Source organism: Nannobrachium achirus, assembly GCF_963921795.1.
Source record: "Nannobrachium achirus genome assembly, chromosome: 21".
NCBI classification, from domain to species: Eukaryota; Metazoa; Chordata; class Actinopteri; order Myctophiformes; family Myctophidae; genus Nannobrachium; species Nannobrachium achirus.
Window position 1 is genome coordinate 4,865,748 of NC_137828.1, and position 19,700 is coordinate 4,885,447.

The window sequence follows — 19,700 nt, forward strand, 5'->3', positions numbered from 1 at the left end:
AAATTAGCCAATTTTTTTAATGATGTCATGTACCCCCATGTTAAATTACCCAATCAAATTAATTTATTGTAGATACTGTACTGAAAGTAGTACTTTCTGTACAGTAACTGAATTAAATTAATTTGATTGGGTAATATGACGGGAGGGGCGGAGTTGAGCGCTGAGTATTATCTAGTGAAACAACCCCAACAGAACTGTGCGAGGAGAAAATGCGACAATTCATAAAACAAATTTTAAAACAAGCAGTTCTAGGGGTAAAAATTTGATATAATCTGCTATAGAATCCCCCCTAACCGCGTACAGGGTACAAGTCTTCTAACAAAAAGGTGTCAGAGATTAGAACGAGGGTCCTCCGCAGCACAGACCACTTTTTAGCAGCCATCTCTGCTAAAAAGTGCTCCAGTCCAGCGCTTCACCGGAGCTGCGGACCACTTTTTAGTAGCCATCTCTGCTAAAAAGTGCTCCAGTCTTCACCGGAGCTCCGGAGGACTGAAGTCTGTGGCAGGTAGCCTGTGTGTGTGTGTGTGTGTGTGTGTGTGTGTGTGTGTGTGTGTGTGTGTGTGCGTGCGTGCGTGCGTGCGTGCGTGCGTGCGTGCGTGCGTGCGTGCGTGCGTGTGTGCGTGTGTGTGTGTGTGTGTGTGTGTACAGTGCACACACACAATTGCTCTTGAAAATAGCCGTGCGGTGCGGCGCTACCAGCTAACAACAACACATCAACGTTGTGCGCGGCACCGCACGACGGATGAAGTATACATTCACTAATAACTGATACGGCCCCACCTCCTTTTCAGACCGTTTGAAGAAAGACCACGTGACCTACTGTATCATAATGTTAAACTTCGGCCGGTGTCCCGCCCCCTTTAATGATTTTTTTTAAATAGTAGTCTTCGTTATTTCATTATTTTTCATTAACTAGGCCTATAATAAACTTGAAGTAACAATAATCACGTTAAAGCCACCCTCCAGTCTAAGATTGAGATTATACAACAAAGTTATCATCAGAATAAAACATAAAACGTATTCATATTGTGTGGAATTTCACTCTCAAAATAACAACATCGAGTCTAACATTTGCCAAACTGAACACACAGAGCAAAAAACAAACAAACAATTAACTAATCTCAATTCCATTGTAATCAATATATTAATCTATTCAATAGAAATTCTAAATGTTTTAATGGAATATTATGCTGCTACTACGTCTGTGAACTTCCCATGCAAACTAGCTAGCGACAAGAATTGTATATTTTGATCGGATTAATTTGAGAACGGCTCGGTGTGATGTCATGCTCGTTTGAGCCCGGCTCGGGAGCCTATTTCAACCAATCAGAATGATTGGACAGAACTACCTGTGGTATAATACAGCGTAAATGTACAACACAATACATGTGTTGTCACTGATATATATTTATTGTATAAATAGCCAATTATTGTTCACACCTTTTTCTCTCCAATGTAGTAATTATGCTAATTCATTACTTCCACTTGCCACTGCTGTGGTATCCTATTGGCTCATCTGCCAGTGAGGAGCCCCCACCGGGAGGACATATTTCACTGCTGTCGTATCCTATTGGCTCCTATGCCAGTGAGGAGCCCCCACCAGGAGGACATATTTCCACATGAGGATCTAATGATCAGTAGACATAATGAATGTCCATGGATCCTCATCTGAAAACATGTTGTACCAGGGACCCTCATAAGAGATATGTGCAAAAAACTATAAAAACTATATATCATTATTATTCTCTCTCTCTCTCTCGCTCTCTCTCTCTCTCTCTCTCTCTCTCTCTCTCTCTCTCTCTCTCTCTTTGTTTCCAGACTTTTAAACATTTTTAATAACCAAAGTATAAAATAAAATGTCCTGTTCAGGTTCACGTTTATAAAAGATCACTTTTGGTGAAAAAAGAAGCAAAAACTGCTGTTTTCAGGGAATTCTCTTGAACGTTGCCTTCAGGAAATAACATGACGTCATCAACTGAACCTACGATCGGAACCTCCAGTGCAACTCCAAAATGATTATAGCTTAAAATGGGTTTAATTTGGTATAACCAATTAGGTTATTTTGGTATAAGAATCGTTTGGTATGTGACTGTCCATTAACTAGTCTAACTCGTAGCACGACTATCGAGAATAAACCCAATTGATTGACATTATTTGAGGAAAATTTTACTTTCTTAATCTGCCATGACACAAGGTTACAATCTGGGGACCCATCGTAAAAATAATTAAAGAAAACAGCTCTCTGCTGTTTTATCCACGGAATCTGTTCTTGAGAGATTTACTCTCAGCATGATTGACAACCATTAAGTATTCATAAAAAATATGAAATATTTATAAAAATATAAAATATAATTTAATTTGTTGTAGGCTCACACAATGTAAACCTAATGACCTTTATCCTTAGCTTGTTGTTTAAATGACACATAATATAAATGTTTAATTCAGGGGTGATGGAGCTTCAGGTCCGTCCATCCAGGGTTTTAATACCACTCATTTTCAACATTGAACTGTCATTAATATACCTTGGAGTTGTTGTGTGGAAATAAGAAAGTCCAACCCCCTTCTGTTGGTTAGCATTTGTTTTTTAGTTTTTTAGAACCATCTTTACTGATTATATTGTGTTTTTTTTTTCTAGATAGATGTTCATTTGCATTTGTTATATTGCTGTTGATGTACTGACATATTATCTTGTTTATTATAGTGATGTTTTATCTGCTTATTGTAAGTCGCTTTGGATTAAAAGCGTCTGCTAAATGCCTAAACTGTAAACTGTAAACTTCTGTGTTGCCTTGAACTGGAGGATTGATTGGGGTTTGGCTTACACAATGACATAGTTCAATGTTGAAAATGAGTGGTAGGCCTATTCACCCCTTAAGACTCACTTTATTAATTTGGCTTTTGACCGCTTAAGTTTTAACCTGATTACTTCTTTGTGTTCGTTTATTTGATTGTATTTGGTTGTTTTTCTTTTGCTGTACAGCACTGGTCGACACTGTCGTTTTTAAATGTGCTGTATCAATAATGTTTGATTTGATTGATTTGATATTATTAGTATTACTATTATTAAATATTTGTATTTAATTGTATTATAATTCATAATTATGATTATATTTAACAGCTGACTGGTCAGACATGTAGTTCCTCCTCTCCCCAGAAGGGGGCAGCAATGACTGCTTTCATCTGTGGAAACACAAAGGTCCAGTTAGAATGACAGGGAAACAATGAACCAATCAGAATGGTCCAGTTAGAATGACAGGGAAACAATGAACCAATCCGAATTAGGCTGAGTGGACCTTTTAAACCAGTTAACATTCAAACTGATTAGTTAAATATAAATCACAAATTACCAAGTCTGTAATCTGACTGTTACAAGTACAACAAGTCTACAACATATTCATCAATCTGATTGTATTAATCTATATCACAGTTAGCATAACCTGGTAGACATAACCAGATTAGGATTTATTTGACCATGTAAACACAATTCATCTGGTTTCATTCCATTTATAGTTGAGATGAATGTCTTTCTATGTTTCCCTTTCAGTAGTGACATAAAGTTTATAGTTACTACAGATTCTATGTTTCCCTTTCAGTAGTGACATAAAGTTTATAGTTAGTATAGATTCTCACCTTCAGTTTGTGGGCACAGGGATGCGTCCTGATAGGAAAAAACAAAGAGAGATGGTTAAAAGAGGTGAAATACTGACCTCTACAGGACACACTGTGTAACAACCATACCAGTTACCATGTTACTGGGTTGTTGTTTAGTGAAACCAAGGGTGTCAAACTGGTGGCCCGTGGGCCACATATGCCCAGCGAAGCGGTCCAATCATAAAACCATGTATCTTATGTAGTCCTGTCTCCCTCAGAGTCCTCAGCAGTGAGCTGTTTGTGTAAACAGTCTATTAATAGACCAACCCTCGCTATTTGCATACTTTAAAACTACATCATTAAGTAACAGCTGTAGCCACTGTTGCTATTCACTGCTGTTGTTACTAACGTTGTCAAATACAATTTAAGTTGACGTCTTAAAGGAGTAGTTCACCCCCAAAATGATTCTTTTTTTTTTCATTGGTAGATGAATCATCCTGGTTACATTTAATGACATATGTTAATTAAATATGTTAATGAGCTCTCCTCCTCCATTGGTAGATGAATCATCCTGGTTACATTTAATGACATGTGTTAATTAAATATGTTAATAACCTCTCCTCCTCCATTGGTAGTAGATGAATCATCCTGGTTACATTTAATGACATGTGTTAATTAAATATGTTAATAACCTCTCCTCCTCCATTAGTAGTAGATGAATCATCCTGGTTACATTTAATGACATGTGTTAATTAAATATGTTAATGACCTCTCCTCCTCCATTGGTAGTAGATGAATCCAGACACGCCCATGGCCACGCCCACAACCAGACCAAATGTTCCGATGGCCATCTTGTTCCACTCTGACTCTGGCATGGAATCATCTGGATAAAATAATAAACACATTAATATGATTAGGGCTGGGACTTTAACTGATGAATTTAGATTATTGAGATACAGACAAATGATGTAGCATTTTAATTGTGCTTAGTTTTTTCACCACCGAACCTTTCTCACTGGACGAGTTTCAGGTACCAACCAATAGACAACAAAGCCCAGTGGTAACATGTCATTAGGTCGAACACCCTTTGGATCGACCACCAAACTCTAACCCAAACCCTAATCCTAACCTCAGTAAAACTATGCCTAACTGACTCTAACCCTAACCCTAAACCTAACCTCAGTAAAACTATGCCTAACCCTAACCCTAAACCTAAACCTAACCTCAGTAACCGTGACGCAGGTGATTATCTAACCTGCCGACGCTGTTCGACCCACACTCAATGGGAGAAGAAGCCGATCATAGCTTTGATTGGTCCAGTGGATGAGAAATTAAGATAAAAAAAAACTCACCCATTGATTAACTTGTATCTAAAATCTTAAAATAAATCCTGAAGGAGACTACTAATCCTAAATATGACAGTTTAAGACCATTTTAATACATAGGAAAGAGAGGTAAAAAGACCATTATATACTGCAAAAACTATACTATAAAAACTGGTCAAAACATTGGGCAAATTGTCAAATGATATAAGAAAGAGTTGTGAAAATAGCCGATATGCAACGCCTCGCAATGCTTGTAGATCGGCTATGTTCACAATATTTATCTGTGGAACCAAGTCAAAGAAAATGTAATGACTCAACTCCCACACTTCCAAGTACTTGTTAGGGAGGGGGTCCCCATTGAAAAAAATGATTATTTTGGCGGGTCGTGGCCTGAAACGGTTGAGAACCACTGACTGCAGTAGACTGTACTGTACTACTGCATTAAGCCAAAGTGCAGTAATTATACAAAGAGTTAAACTGATAAAAAAAAGGTCTTCAAAGTGTTTTGAGGTAAGTGTTTCCCCCCCAAAATCCTGAAGGCTGATTTCTGTGCTGTTTTTTTTATATTTTTTCTTCAAACTGCTCATAAAGTATTGAATCAATGTGCAGGTTGTCTTTGCAGGACAGTGGATTACAGCAGAGTACAGTGAACATTACAGTAGAGTCACTTACCCCAGTCCACCACTAGGGGCTCCATGAGATCGGGGTGTTCCACCATGCATGAGATCTTCTCTCCTGATCTGTAACACACACACACACACACACACACACACACACACACACACACACACACACACACACACACACACACACACACACACACACACACACACACACAGTATATTACATTACTTAGTAGTGGTTACTACTAGTTATCTCTGCTAGTAGCCTATACCCTATAGCAGTGGTTCTCAACCTGTGGTACGTGGACCACTGGTGGTACATGTTCCCCCTCTGGTGGTACTCAGAGGAGTTTCCCAAAAATAAGAAACAATACATTTGTAAGTGGAGTGAAATGTTGATATTATACTATGCAGGTCGTTCTTCTGAACAAGCAATTGATTGAAATAGGCATTCCAGACATGCTGATATGAGTATGAGAACGGATCAATCACATTAGAAATATAATATACGTTTGCACGGGAAGTTCACAAATGTAGTAGTTAGCTACTGGCTGATGACCCATCAAATTATTATCTTAGAAATGCAACAAAAACAAAATCTCCATGAATTCAAGGAATAAATTAGCCTCCTGTGTTAACTGTGCCTAGCTGAATAGGATAGGGATAGGTAGGTCTACACACCTGTATTTTAATATCAGTTATTATGGTGGTACTTGTAAAGACAGATATTTTCTGAGGTGGTACTTGATGTAAAAAGGTTAAGAACCACTGCCCTATCGTATCAAACATCAGGTGGGGATGCTTAGGCTGAGGTTGTCATGGCAATCAGCTGAGTTTGAGGCTGAGTTTGGGACATGCAGAGGGGCGGGGGAGGGGGGTATCGTCCAAATTTGACACTACATAAAATGTCAAATATGATTGATGAAAATATTTTGTGCATAACATATATTTCCAAATAGTAACCTCTGCGTTTTAATACGTAAAATGCATTTGGACCCCGGGCGTTTACTAGTGATAGGGATATTATTTGGAAATATATATGCTCGTAATTATGCAACTCTCCTGGGTGTGTAGTGGAATGTATAGATGTCTATTACAGTGGGTGTATAGTGGAATGTATAGGTGTCTATTAGGTGTGTACCTGGGTGTGTAGAATGTATAGGTGTCTATTAGGTGTGTACCTGGGTGTGTAGTGGAATGTATAGGTGTCTATTAGGTGTGTACCTGGGTGTGTAGAATGTATAGGTGTCTATTAGGTGTGTACCTGGGTGTGTAGTGGAATGTATAGGTGTCTATTAGGTGTGTACCTGGGTGTGTAGTGGAATGTATAGGTGTCTATTAGGTGTGTACCTGGGTGTGTAGTGGAATGTATAGGTGTCTATTAGGTGTGTACCTGGGTGTGTAGTGGAATGCATAGGTGTCTATTAGGTGTGTACCTGGGTGTGTACTCCAGGAAGGAGTGGTACTGGTAGGACCAATCACCATCTGACACCTCATCGGTGGAAGTGACATCAGAGGTGGTGGGTTGTCCGTCTCTCAGCCAGGTGATGATGATCAGTTTAGGATAGAACTTGTAGGCGCTGCACACCAGCATGTGTGAATGTCTACCACCGGAGTGGGCTGCTGAGGCCAGGCGCACTTCAGGCTTCACTGAAATTACATTATTATTATGATGATTATTATTTGTATTTATTTGTTTCATATTATGACCAAAGGTAATCATGAAGAGTAATATATTAGTTCGTCAGACTCCTATAAAAAGTAATCATATGCACACAAGTTATGGCATCATTAGTGAGATGGCGAATGCTTAAAAAGAACAAATCTACAAGCTACAACGTATCTTGTAAGTTAAAGGCTTAATAGAGTTTATCTGTGTCATAAACAAATCAACATTGTAACTGTGTAACTAAAGGTCACTTGCATTAATAACTTTATTACTGTTTAGGCAGTTGTAATAAGTTAGACTACTAATCACCGGGGAAAGTAATAATATTACAGTAATATTTTTCAATTAGTAAATAACTAAAAGTGTAGTCTGTACACTACTGTGTATTTTATTAGTTTATTACATCATTAATATGAATCATACATCAGTAATGTCATCATACTAATAATAATAATAATTACAACAACAACAATTATTATTACGATAACAACAACTGCAACAACAAATGATAATACGTTTGTCGGTTTGATGCCTGCCTGGTAACAAGTGATGAGGGCAAATCGTGTTTTTTCATTGGGTGTTGTAGAGTATTAGTCATAATTAGTACATACAGAGTATTATTATTAGGCCTATTATTATTATTACCCTTATTATTATTATTACTAGAAGCTTTCGGGCGGCCCAGCGTCTAGTCGGCGACCTGGCCAACTCGGAACAATGTAAATAGGGAATGAATGCCCCGCCCTTTAGGACCCGTTTTGACCATCTGTCTGCCTGTGTCCATTTATGCCCATATATGGAGATATCTGTATCTGTCTGTCTGTCGGCGTCCATTTTATGTCCATATATGGAGATCACTGCAGTTATAGTTCTGGGTCCATTTTATGCCCAGATATGGAGTTATCTGTCTATCTGCGTCCATTTTATGCCCATATATGGAGTATCTGTCTGTGCCTCCAACTGTGTTGCAGACACAGTGCCGGTTCCCCCTTTAATGCAAACCTCATTATAGGCCTACCTGTTGTCATAGGACCCGTTTTGAACATCTGTTTGCCTGTGTCCATTTATGCCCATATATGGAGATATCTGTATCTGTCTGTCTGCGTCCATTTTATGCCCATATATGGAGATCTTTGACCATCTGTTTGCCTCTGTCCATTTATGTCCATATATGGAGATATCTGTATCTGTCTGTCTGCAATCCATTTTATGCCCATATATGGGGGCATTCATTTTATGCCCATATATGGAGAACGCGCGTGCCCGTGGGACGAACGGTTCTCGAGATACGCGGATTACATACATACATACACACTCACAGAGATTTTTTGTTGACTCATGTGGCGTACGTAATGTCAGAGCCTTTTATGAAGTGATGTCACAATGAGTCAGAGCTTTCGCCGATTTCCTCCGGAACAGCCTGATGTCAACAATCAACCCCGCATAAGGAGATTCCGAACGTTTCGCGCCGGTTCGGGAAAACCGCGCGTCGGGTCGGGTCGAGACCCGGCACTGCACTCCGTGCCGCGGCGGGGAACGCGCGTGCCGAATCTGAAGCCGGTGGGACGAACGGTTCTCGAGATACGCGGATTACAGACACACAGACAGACAGACACGCAGAGACTTCTCGCATTTATAGATAGATTAGTAGTAGTAATAGTAGTCGTAGTAGTCGTCGTCGTCGTCGTCGTCGTCGTTGTAGTAGTATTAATAGTAGTAATAAGTATAGTTTATAAGGTGTTGTGTGTTGATGATGTGATCAGCTCACCTCTCTTATCCAGAGCATGGGAGTAGTCAATTCCAACGATCAGTTTGCAGTACGTCTCTCTCTGTGCTCTCAGTGCAGCCATAAATGTAGGATCATTATTCCATCTCTCTGCCTGCTTCACACCAGCCTCAGTGTATCCTACAACCTTCCCTACTCTGCTGTCAAACCTGTTAATCTCATATTTATTGTAATAATATGATTTGATGTACTGTATGTCCTCCAGCTCACTGGAGTTAAACACACAGAGTGCAGCATCAAAGAGGGGATATCCACCTGGAGATAGAAATGTATAAATGTGTTCACGTATATTAAAATGATTTATTTTTATTTTTAATTTCTATTATCTCTATAATATCAACACAGACTGAATGTAAATAATAATGTAAATAAAGTTTACCTGCTGCATAGAAACAGATGAAACACAGTGAAACACAGAGCCAGAGTTTAGTTGAAGTCATGATGAGTTGAGATGTTTCAGAGTTTAGTTGAAGTGTTGATGAGTTGAGATGTTTCAGAGTTTAGTTGAAGTGTTGATGAGTTGAGATGTTTCAGAGTTTAGTTGAAGTGTTGATGAGTTGAGATGTTTCAGAGTTTAGTTGAAGTGTTGATGAGTTGAGATGTTTCAGAGTTTAGTTGAAGTGTTGATGAGTTGAGATGTTTCAGAGTTTAGTTGAAGTGTTGATGAGTTGAGATGTTTCAGATTTTAGTTGAAGTGTTGATGAGTTGAGATGTTTCAGAGTTTAGTTGAAGTGTTGATGAGTTGAGATGTTTCAGAGAAATGAACACTGAATCACTTCTCCGATAGTCTCTACTCTACATCAACCAATGAAAAAACACTATTCACTCTCATCACTTGTTACCAGGCAGGCATCAAACCAAATATTCGATGAACACATGTACTGCATAATGGGTTTCACTGCACCAGTGTCTTGTTTACACTATGCACGGTACCAATCCATGGACGTATTATTGCTTTTATTATAATAGGGAAGAAAAGCAAACCTTTTTTATCCTATGCACATGCATTATTACATTTTGGATCACTACAAAGGCAGATATTGCGTATCACTTGATTCGATATATTCATAGAGTTGGGGATATATTATGTTGCATGCACTTGCACAGCAACTTCCTTGCAGGTGGGGGGGGGGGGGGGGGGTCTACTTTCTTAGATTTGTGTTGTTGTCTCGCCCCCTAGCTGGCTGGTGATGAAGCCTGTTGAATTGTGAGTGTGCATCCACATATATTTTGCATGCTTTCGTGTTGTAGGCTACATAAGAAAATATGGCTGTGACTGTGAATGTATTATTGGGCTCTGCTGCAATATTGGCAGATGGTGGATACTCACGGGCATGTGCACGTCAGAGATTCCGTTAGCCGGTATTTACCGGCCATTGGCCGGTTAAATATTTAATTGGCCGGTAATTATAAAATCCACCGGCCACCGTGGCCGGCTGGGAAAATGCCTCTTAAGCTGCATTCACACTGCAGATATATAGTTGAACGTTTAGCTTGCTTGGTCAATGTTATCTCAATGGAAACCAGCTTTAAAGCTTGCAAAGCTTTGTCTTGTGTGTGTCCTGTATCTTTAAAGCTGGTTTCCATTGAGATAACATTGACCAAGCAAGCAAAACGTTCAACTATCTGCAGTGTGAATGCAGCATTAGGCTATTTTATCATTTAATCTTATTATACACATAATTATTTGTCTGAAGTAGTAAAGCTACAACCATTAAATCCTATCATAATTTTAAATATGTATCATGTTCTGTGAGTCTGTCTGACGACAGCGGAGCTCACCGCCACTGCTGCTGCGTCATGGTGCGCTGTAGAGGTGGGACGTTCGCGAACGAATCGAGTCTTTTGAACGGCTCTTTGAAATGAACGATAGCATTGTGAGCTTGTAGATCAACTATTTTCAAATGGCAGATATGTACCTATATATGTCCGAAATAAATGTATATAGGGTTGAAGTTATTTGTAATTATAATCAAAATCTACAAAGTAACTACTAGAATGAGCCAGTCTTTTGAACGGCTCTTTGAAAGGAACGGATCCCAGAGATCCGGCTCACTTCAAAGAGCCATAAATCCCATCTCTACTGCGCTGTGCATTGGACATATCAGAGCTTCAAGCTCACAACAAGGCGACGCTGTGAGCTTGTATGTCTGCTATTTTAGACACGCACACGGCCTGACGGAGAAGCACACATCACGTTTCACAGCTGACAGTTCCAGCACCTTGTAACAATCAGCGTGGGTTTAGTGTTATAATCAGAACGAACTGGGGTTCTTCAGAGGTAATCTATACCAAGCTGGACCCAGTAGACGATAATAAAAAAGGGACCCGAACTCTGTGGAATCATGGATATTATACAAGCACGCACATGACTTTCTGATCGCATGGATGTGATGCCATCGTGGTCAAAGCAACAGAGGCAAGTCAACCTTCCTTGCGCCATCATAACATAACATTAACAAAATAAAACAAATGTGTGTAAAGGTTTAATGAGACGTGAAGCCAAAATCATATACTATTAACGTATTAATTTGTAGGCCACTGTGTGGCAGGGCGCGCAAACGGTTCGCTTGAGTTGCGCGCCCACTTTAACCTATTCACTTCTTTTTTTTTTGGCAAGCGATACCTCTACATAAGTAGATAGTTAGGATATTATTTTGTTGGAACATATTGCAATTGCATCTGTGATAAAGAGGAAGGAAGCCCAGCGCAAACATAAAATGGTGTAATTATCAGTTGGGTGCACGGTGCACCATGCAGATACAGTATCTCATCTGCAAACACGTATGTGACGTTCAATATAATATGGCCGATAAATTAATTGATTGGCCGGTAAAATATAATCCTGCCGGCCAAGGTGGCCGGCCCCAAAAATGCCTAGCGGAAACCCTGGTGCACGTGCGCGGGCATGTGCACGTGCGTGCATGTGTGCAGCAGCCATCGAAGGCCTAGGTGTAAAACCCACGGCCCGCCCCTGGAGGCCAATATAACATACCTGACCTGGTGGAGACCTGTGCTCGGAAGAGCACTGCTTCTAGTTCTGTCTGTGGCAGCAGTCAATCAAACACAGGTTAAAGTTTAATTTAACCAATCATGTCACTTAAATACAGGGTCATGTGATGGGATTAGCCAGGCTCACTCCTGCTTTCTAACCTCGCCTCGTTTACAACGGCCGTTTGATCCGGTCTAGGCAGAAACCACAAGCAGAAGAAGCAGCGTAGCTTTGTTTTGGTTTCCCCCGTTTGTTTCCCCAATCCCTATTAAAATGCTCCAGTAGCCTAGTGTAGTCTTGCCAGTCGCTACGAGTTAGACTAAAAGATGCATTTACCAAACAAATTTTCCATGGTTCGGGGATCCTTTTTTACGTCCTCTTGATGTAGAGCTAAAATAGAGTTCTGGGAACCTATGGGTGGGGCCAGCAGTGCTGCTGCTCTTTTTGGGGACCTTCCCTGTATTATATTTATAATAATCTAGAAGTTATTGGGGGTTTGATCAGGCTGAAACCTTGCCTAAAACATTGAGAAATATATTGTGGATGACTGATGTCAATGTCATAGGGTGTCTAATGATGATGATTGATAATGAAATGATTTAATTGACAATTATTTACTGTACCTCATTTTTATTCATTCAATATCTGTCCACTTCCTCCCTAGTGGGCTGCAGGTGTACTGCAGGTAATCAGTGTTTTGCCAGATTTTGCGAGAGAAACAAGCGACTAGGTTTATGAAAACAAGCCCATAAGAATCAACTATGCTGCTAGGTTTTACCACTTTACATCATGTAAAGCAGATCTACAAGGTCACTACAAGTCACATAGCTTCTAGATCTGTTACTTTAAAAATATGTCAGGGAAAACATTACACACACACACACACACACACACACACACACACACACACACACACACACACACACACACACACACACACACACACACACACACACAAGCAACTATACTACACCAAAGTCATTTATAAGCAGATATGGCAACACAGGAACCCATTGATATATGTATGTATTGGGACCCCCCCAGGAATAAGGTGATTGATATTTTAATATTTTAATAGTTGCACTGGTTTCCTTTGATGAGGAAGAAGGTTCCCATGGCAACCCCCAGCACAGCGATGGTCAGTCCTACTGCACAGTACACATCTGGACCCACACTGGACTGATGCTGAATGTCCACATCTGGAGAGAGAGAGAGAGAGAGAGACACCTTTTTTAATCCGCTACTACTGTATGTCCCTGAACCTCTGATGAAAACTGCTAGATAGCCGACAGAAGCTGGCAGCTCTTTTGCGAGCCAGCACAGTTGATTTCTTTCTTTGAGGAGACCTGAAAAAAGTAATCTGGGGGTGAACCACTCTTTCAGGCTGTTTACAAGCACCTTTTTGACGTAAATGCTGTTAAAGACGGTGGGTTGCGAGTGACAAGTCAAACTAGAAGCAGTGCTCTTCCGAGCACAGGTCTCCACCAGGTGTGGTATGTTGGTTGTGGGTGTGCATTGGGTGGTATTGAATTAGGTACTCTTGAATGAGCGGGGTCAAACGCAATCCAAGGAGACATAATTGCACTGTGCGTTTGTAATTTGAGGCATTTTGTTAAAAACTGCCCAATCCTACAATCTTTGGAAGCCAATCTTAACCAATGAGGATGGAATATGGAACATCAGACAGATCTGTGTCGATGACATGACTGTAGAGATACTGCCTACCGATTTGTAGGCTTTTTGGACAAAATCTGTAAGAGTAGTGTATAGAAATGTGTTTTGCAAACATCGGCCTCATGGTGGCGCTAGAACAGGCCCATTTGAGGTAGGTCAGAGGTTCTGAATTGGCATCCAGGGAGTGTGTGTGCTCATTTTGGCAGCGACCGGGCCAACGCCGACTGAGATTAGGTGGTAACAAACTGCGAGGACGCACACACAGACGGACGGACGGACGGACGGACGGACGCATGGACGGAGACGAAAACATACTCTCCCCCCATGCCTTCGGCTGGTGGAGACAATTATTAATAACTGCGTGACCCACGGGTCATAAAAACTCCTGACCATCACATCACTAATATGGACATTGTTTAGTTAAGAGCCGATTTAGTGCCATTCCCGAGATATCTCGCGAAATGTACTCGAGTATCTGGAGTGCCATTCCCGAGATATCTCGCGAAAAGTAATATATTACTGTAACGGCTGTTATATTACCGGATACAATGGCCGGAGGTCCCGATCCGATCTCCGTCGCTGATTTGTCATCATCACGGCTCCACGGGCACAAAATAGTAATCCCATAACATTGAGGTGGACGGGGGATCTCATCTTTAATGTCCATTATCTCAAAACTACACTTTAGAAGCGAAGATGGAGGCAGATGCTCGCTTATATAACACATGTATAAAAGCACTGATCCGAGCCGCCATGACACCACGTAAACAACGATCGATTCCGGCGCATGACGCCATGACGTCAGACCGGAAGTGTTACTGCTATGGACTTCTGGCCTTCAAAATAAGATAATGGCCGTTAATGGGGCCTGAGGGAGGCACTCTGGACTTTATAATCCGTTAATGTCTGGGGCTCAGAATGAGTTAAGAGTAAAGTAAACACCTACTAAACTCTTAAGCTGGGTCCAAACCTGGATGGTTCGAGCGGCGCGATTACATACAAAGTGAATGCAAAGACGAGACAACACGTGGCCGGGCACGATGCGAACGGGCGCGGCGTGAACGATCCGAGCGGGGCGCCGCGAACGGTAGCTTCGGTATCTTCTCCCCACTTGGAAAAATCCAACTGAAGCGACCTTCACTTCACCCCCGCTCCACCCATCGCGTCCTGACAGACAATCAGCGTTGATGTTGTCCGGAGATGTTTTTGGTGTTTTGTGTTGGGACTCCCTTTTTTCTGGGTGTTTCGCCTTGATTCAAACAGGACATGATTTTTTACCAACGCGGACCTGCATGACCAAAGTGAAGCGATAGAAGCGACTAGAATAGAAGAAACAGCTTCAGGTTTGGATGCAGCTTTAGAGTTCATCAGACAGAGTTCTTACACCACATGGAGGTCTCAGGTCCAGGCAGTGATTGGTGGTTGACCGTACAGCTGTAGATGTCTCCCTGCTCTGGAGTGAACTTCAGTCTGGAGAACTGGTAGAAGGTCACGTCTCTTCTGTTGAGGAGCGGGACGCTGGTAGTGATGTCATCAGTGATGTCATCAGTCAGGTTGAGGGTGTTCCTGGTCCAGCTGATGCTCACTGGAGCAGGAAAGAACCCGGTCACATGACAGATGAGAGTGTTGGCCACGCCCACTTCTACAGGATCTCTGGGATACAGCCTGGTGTCAGGTTCTGAACACACACACACACACACACACACACACACACACACACACACACACACACACACACACACACACACACACACACACAGTGGATCACTCAAGACCGACAAGCTGGTGGTGGCAAATTTCTTTAACAGATTTTTTCACCACCATTGCCACCCAATTGGTCAGTAAATTCCCTCCTCAGGTGTTTATGATTCTCCCACACATTGTGCGAGCCTAATATGGCTTAATGTAGAAGACAGGGTTAAACAACTGAAAATGGGACTGACTTTAAAAATAGTCAATGCAAATCTGCCCTCCATCCCCTCAGTGCCAGCATATCTGACCAAACATCTACAAAAGGTTAGCGACACCCACAGCCCAAGGCTCTCTTTGCGCCGCCAAGGCGGACGCGTGGGTACCGGCCCCGGCTCTCCCGGTTGCTCCTAGCCCGAGTTACGGCATTTTGTGCGCGCTGCAGTGGAGGGGGTCCACCACTAGGGGAATCCATTCTGGAGCACCAGGAGTCGGTGGTCCCCGGGAATTCCCTGTGAACAGCCCCGTTTGGGTGGTCATTTGGTCATTTTTGCACTTTTTGGCGGCGGCGGAAGGGGGTCCCTGGGAGTCCCTGGAGCTCCGGGGGTCCCTGGTGGGGTGGAGGTTGTGGATTGGCAGGCAAGGAGTGTGTGTGCAAAGTTTGGCATGTATTGGGGCAACGGTGGTGGAGATATGAGTTGGGAAAAGTGTGACGTGACGGACAGACTGACTGACTGACTGACAGCCAGCCGGTGGAGGTTTTGGTAGTAACTGCGACCTGACGGTCGCAACAACACAAACCCATCTGCCCCCACTTCTCCCCTGTGCTGAACACACACACACACACACACACACACACACACACACACACACACACACACACACACACACACACACACACACACACACACACACACACACACAGTAGTTATCATAGTTGTAATAATAGTATTTATGTACTTTCTTCCACTGGTGGGATGTTGAAGTTCTTGCGGATGGCGTCCAGGTTGCCTCTGCAGGCATACAGCAGACCCACAGCATATGGATAATCAGCAGCGTATGGATCTATATAGTCAGGAACAGGAGACACCATCTTCTGTTTGATGTAGTCAGCGTACAAATACACCTCACCATCCAGTCCCTTCATCGCCTCTCCTTCTGTGTCTGAACATCCAGTGACTTGAAGATCCTCATGTAGAACTGGAAAGAAAACAAAGATGACATTAAATCAAAGTAACACATCACTACATCACATCATCAGACATTAGGCCTAATCATGTTTGGTTCTAAACATGAATATGAAGTGTACAAGGTAGCTTCATGTCACACAGACCTGCTGAAACAATGCACACTGAAACACATGCAAATGTGTGTGTGTGTGTGTGTGTGTGTGTGTGTGTGTGTGTGTGTGTGTGTGTGTGTGTGTGTGTGTGTGTGTGTGTGTGTGTGTGTGTGTGTGTGTGCGTGCGTATGGCGGCTTTTCCGTGCCAGCTAAGCGAAGCGACGCATGTGTGGCAAATGGCTTTTTGTTTACATATGCGTGCGTGCATGCATGCGTTAGTTCTGCTCCAGTGGCACTCCGGGGCACACGTTGCGCTGCATCAAAGCGTCTGGACGCATCGCGTCTTTACACGATGGTTCCGCGAAGGTACGCGTGACATGTCATGTAAAAAAAATAAAAAAATAAAAAATAAAATTCTCAGATTTTTTTTTTTTTTTACAGAATTTAATTCTGTAAATGTACAGTGATTCTTATATCAATGGTTTAATTGTATTCGTTTTAAGCAGTAACTCATTCCAGTTCAAATACAGACCAAACCATTCAATTCTATGCCATTGCCATCCACTATTGTTGCCTGTTCCGTTGCATTTAACAATGCAGATCTAAGAGTTTAAATATATTTTACTCTGTTGTGAGTAAAAATTAATCTGATTATTATAGAAGAGGGCTTTGCACATAAAGAGTGCTGCTGCATTATATCCTATATAAATTATATGAAGAAGTAATCCATTATTTGGGGTGACGACAACCAGAATGCAGAATAGACTATCATTAGTTGGCTGAGAATAATGCCACAATGTTTTAAATGATCTAATGTAACTTTGAGAAGCGCAGAGCTGGTCAGAGTCCAATCAGACCATCTGCAGGTGCGCTAATTGGGTTGACTCGTTGACCTAGGCCGACCTATGCAATGACAGTAGGCCTATTAATTCATTTATCAAAATATCAAAATTCATTAAATTTGTCCACACATCCAGTGTGGAAGACAGACAGACAGACAGACAGACAGACAGACTGATTGATTTCATTTTCCCATTGCACATGCATATAGAGAACGTCAAGTCAGTCAGTTTCAGCACCACAGCCCCTCATCACACAGATAGACAGCTGTTAAAAGTGGTTGCACATAAACAGAAATAGGCCTCTAATATTTGACAATTTGGCCAATGTTTAATTTGTCACGGTTAAGGTATGTCCTCACCGGCGAATTAGCGAAAGCGACGTGAATAAAGGTCTCTCTCTCTCTCTCTCTCTCTCTCTCTCTCTCTCTCTCTCTCTCTCTCTCTCTCTCTCTCTCTCTCTCTCTCATGATATGTATACATTGTATAGGCCTAGGCCTATATGTGATGTTCTGTCATGACAAACAGCCTTCTTTTTTTTCCAATACTCTCCAATACTTCTGAACATTTGGAATCAGTTTTGAAAGAAGATCTGACACTGTCATGACAGCGCTTCTGCCTATACGCTGATGCATGTGTGAATGAATAGCCTTAATCAGTCAAGCAACGAAACATTCCCTGGTTAAATTAAAGTATATAAATAGGCTAAACAAATAAAATAAACAGCATTTGTTATTTTAGTCCGTAACACAGCACTTTTCTTTGTATGAATCAACACTTATTCGTTCAGTTTAATAGTCCCAAAAATCCAGCGCTGGGCGCAAGGCCGCGCCGGGAGGCCCCACCGCCGCAGGGCGCTCGCTCAGAGACAGAGACACCTCGTCAACCTCGTCCTCTCCCTCGTCAGCTCTGTGCTCATTTTGCCACTCTGCAAACTCGTTGTCTGCATTTTGGGCCGGAGGAGCGGCAGCAGCAGCATCCTCATCCTCTCCATCTGGTCTTGGTGCAACAGGCACATATATTTGTATTTTTTTTTTTTCCCCCTCAAGCCCGACCCAGCCCAAAGCCCGACATGTGCGTGACAAATTGAGCCCGGCCCGGCCCGCGCCGCGCCGACCCGTCGGGTCCCGTCGGGCTCGGGCTGAAATTCTAAGCTCTTGTGTGCAGGCTGCTGCCTCAGTAGGCCTATGCACTCCAGCCGACAAGTGTGTGACTGCATGCCCTGGTTCTGCTGCTGCTCACTGTGCACTCTTGTGACGTTGTTTTAGGCAGAAACAGTTGTCTGATTTTCACAGTAAAAAGATGAGTCCAATTACCAGTAGCCTACTTTCCTTCTACTCCACTACACTTCGGATCCTTTTGTAAGGTGTTGTAGCCTATTCATTTTAAGCTCTAACTCATTCATGAACACAAGGGTCCATTTGGTTTCATCTTATGTTCTAAATAAAATAAAGGTTAACGTCAGTCTTGCCTGACTTTCATGAGGGCAGAGGTATAGGCCTACTTTTTTTTTTCTTTTTCTCGGTGATATACACGGCAGCACGTCATTACTTTCTTTCTGACAGTGGATTTCAACCAGTGGTCCGGGGCCCCCCAGTGGTTCTTGAGGGGGTGCCAGGTGTCTGTCTGTCTGTCTGTCTGTCTGTCTGTCTGTCTGTCTGTCTGTCTGTCTGTCTGTCTGTCTGTCTGTCTGTCTGTCTGTATATATAAAGATATTGGCGAAGCATACGTTGTGCCATTGACCGTTAAAATGTTTAATTGGCCGGTAATTATAAAGTCCACCGGACACTGTGACCGGCTGGGAAAATGTCTCCCTTATATCATTTGGCTCCCTTTAGGCTATTTTATCAGATTTAAGCCTATTATTCTTATTATTATTTGGTTAAAGTAGTAGGCTACAACCATTAAAACAACATCATCATTTTTGTATCATGATCTGTCAGCATGGTTTAAATCCCGAAGGGTGAGCGTGCTGCGGGCTGCTTCTTCTGTGCTGTGCGCTGTTAAAATCAGCCTATTCGTCGTACGATGGTGACGCGCGTTGAAAATATCAGAGCTACAAGCTCACAACTCGTCGCAATTCGCCACGCTATGAGCTTGTATATCTGCTATAGATACGCAACACGGGGCGAGCTGCCTGCAGCTCTAGCGCTTGTCCCAAATCAGCGCTGTCTTGTTCGCTGGAGACCCTGCAGAGTCGGGGTTTACCAGTGGCGTCAGTTCAGCAAAA

General features: G+C 42.2%; 1 long non-coding RNA gene across 1 annotated transcript; it reads right to left on the reverse strand.

Annotated features, from left to right (window-relative positions):
• Window positions 1-7,058: 7,058 nt before the first annotated feature.
• LOC308307029 lies at window positions 7,059-9,509 on the reverse strand. Its single transcript, XR_013963196.1, has 3 exons — window positions 9,374-9,509; window positions 8,977-9,249; window positions 7,059-7,189 (listed from the first exon to the last, which is right to left on the reverse strand). It is a non-coding gene; the product is annotated as an uncharacterized lncRNA (long non-coding RNA).
• Window positions 9,510-19,700: the final 10,191 nt, after the last annotated feature.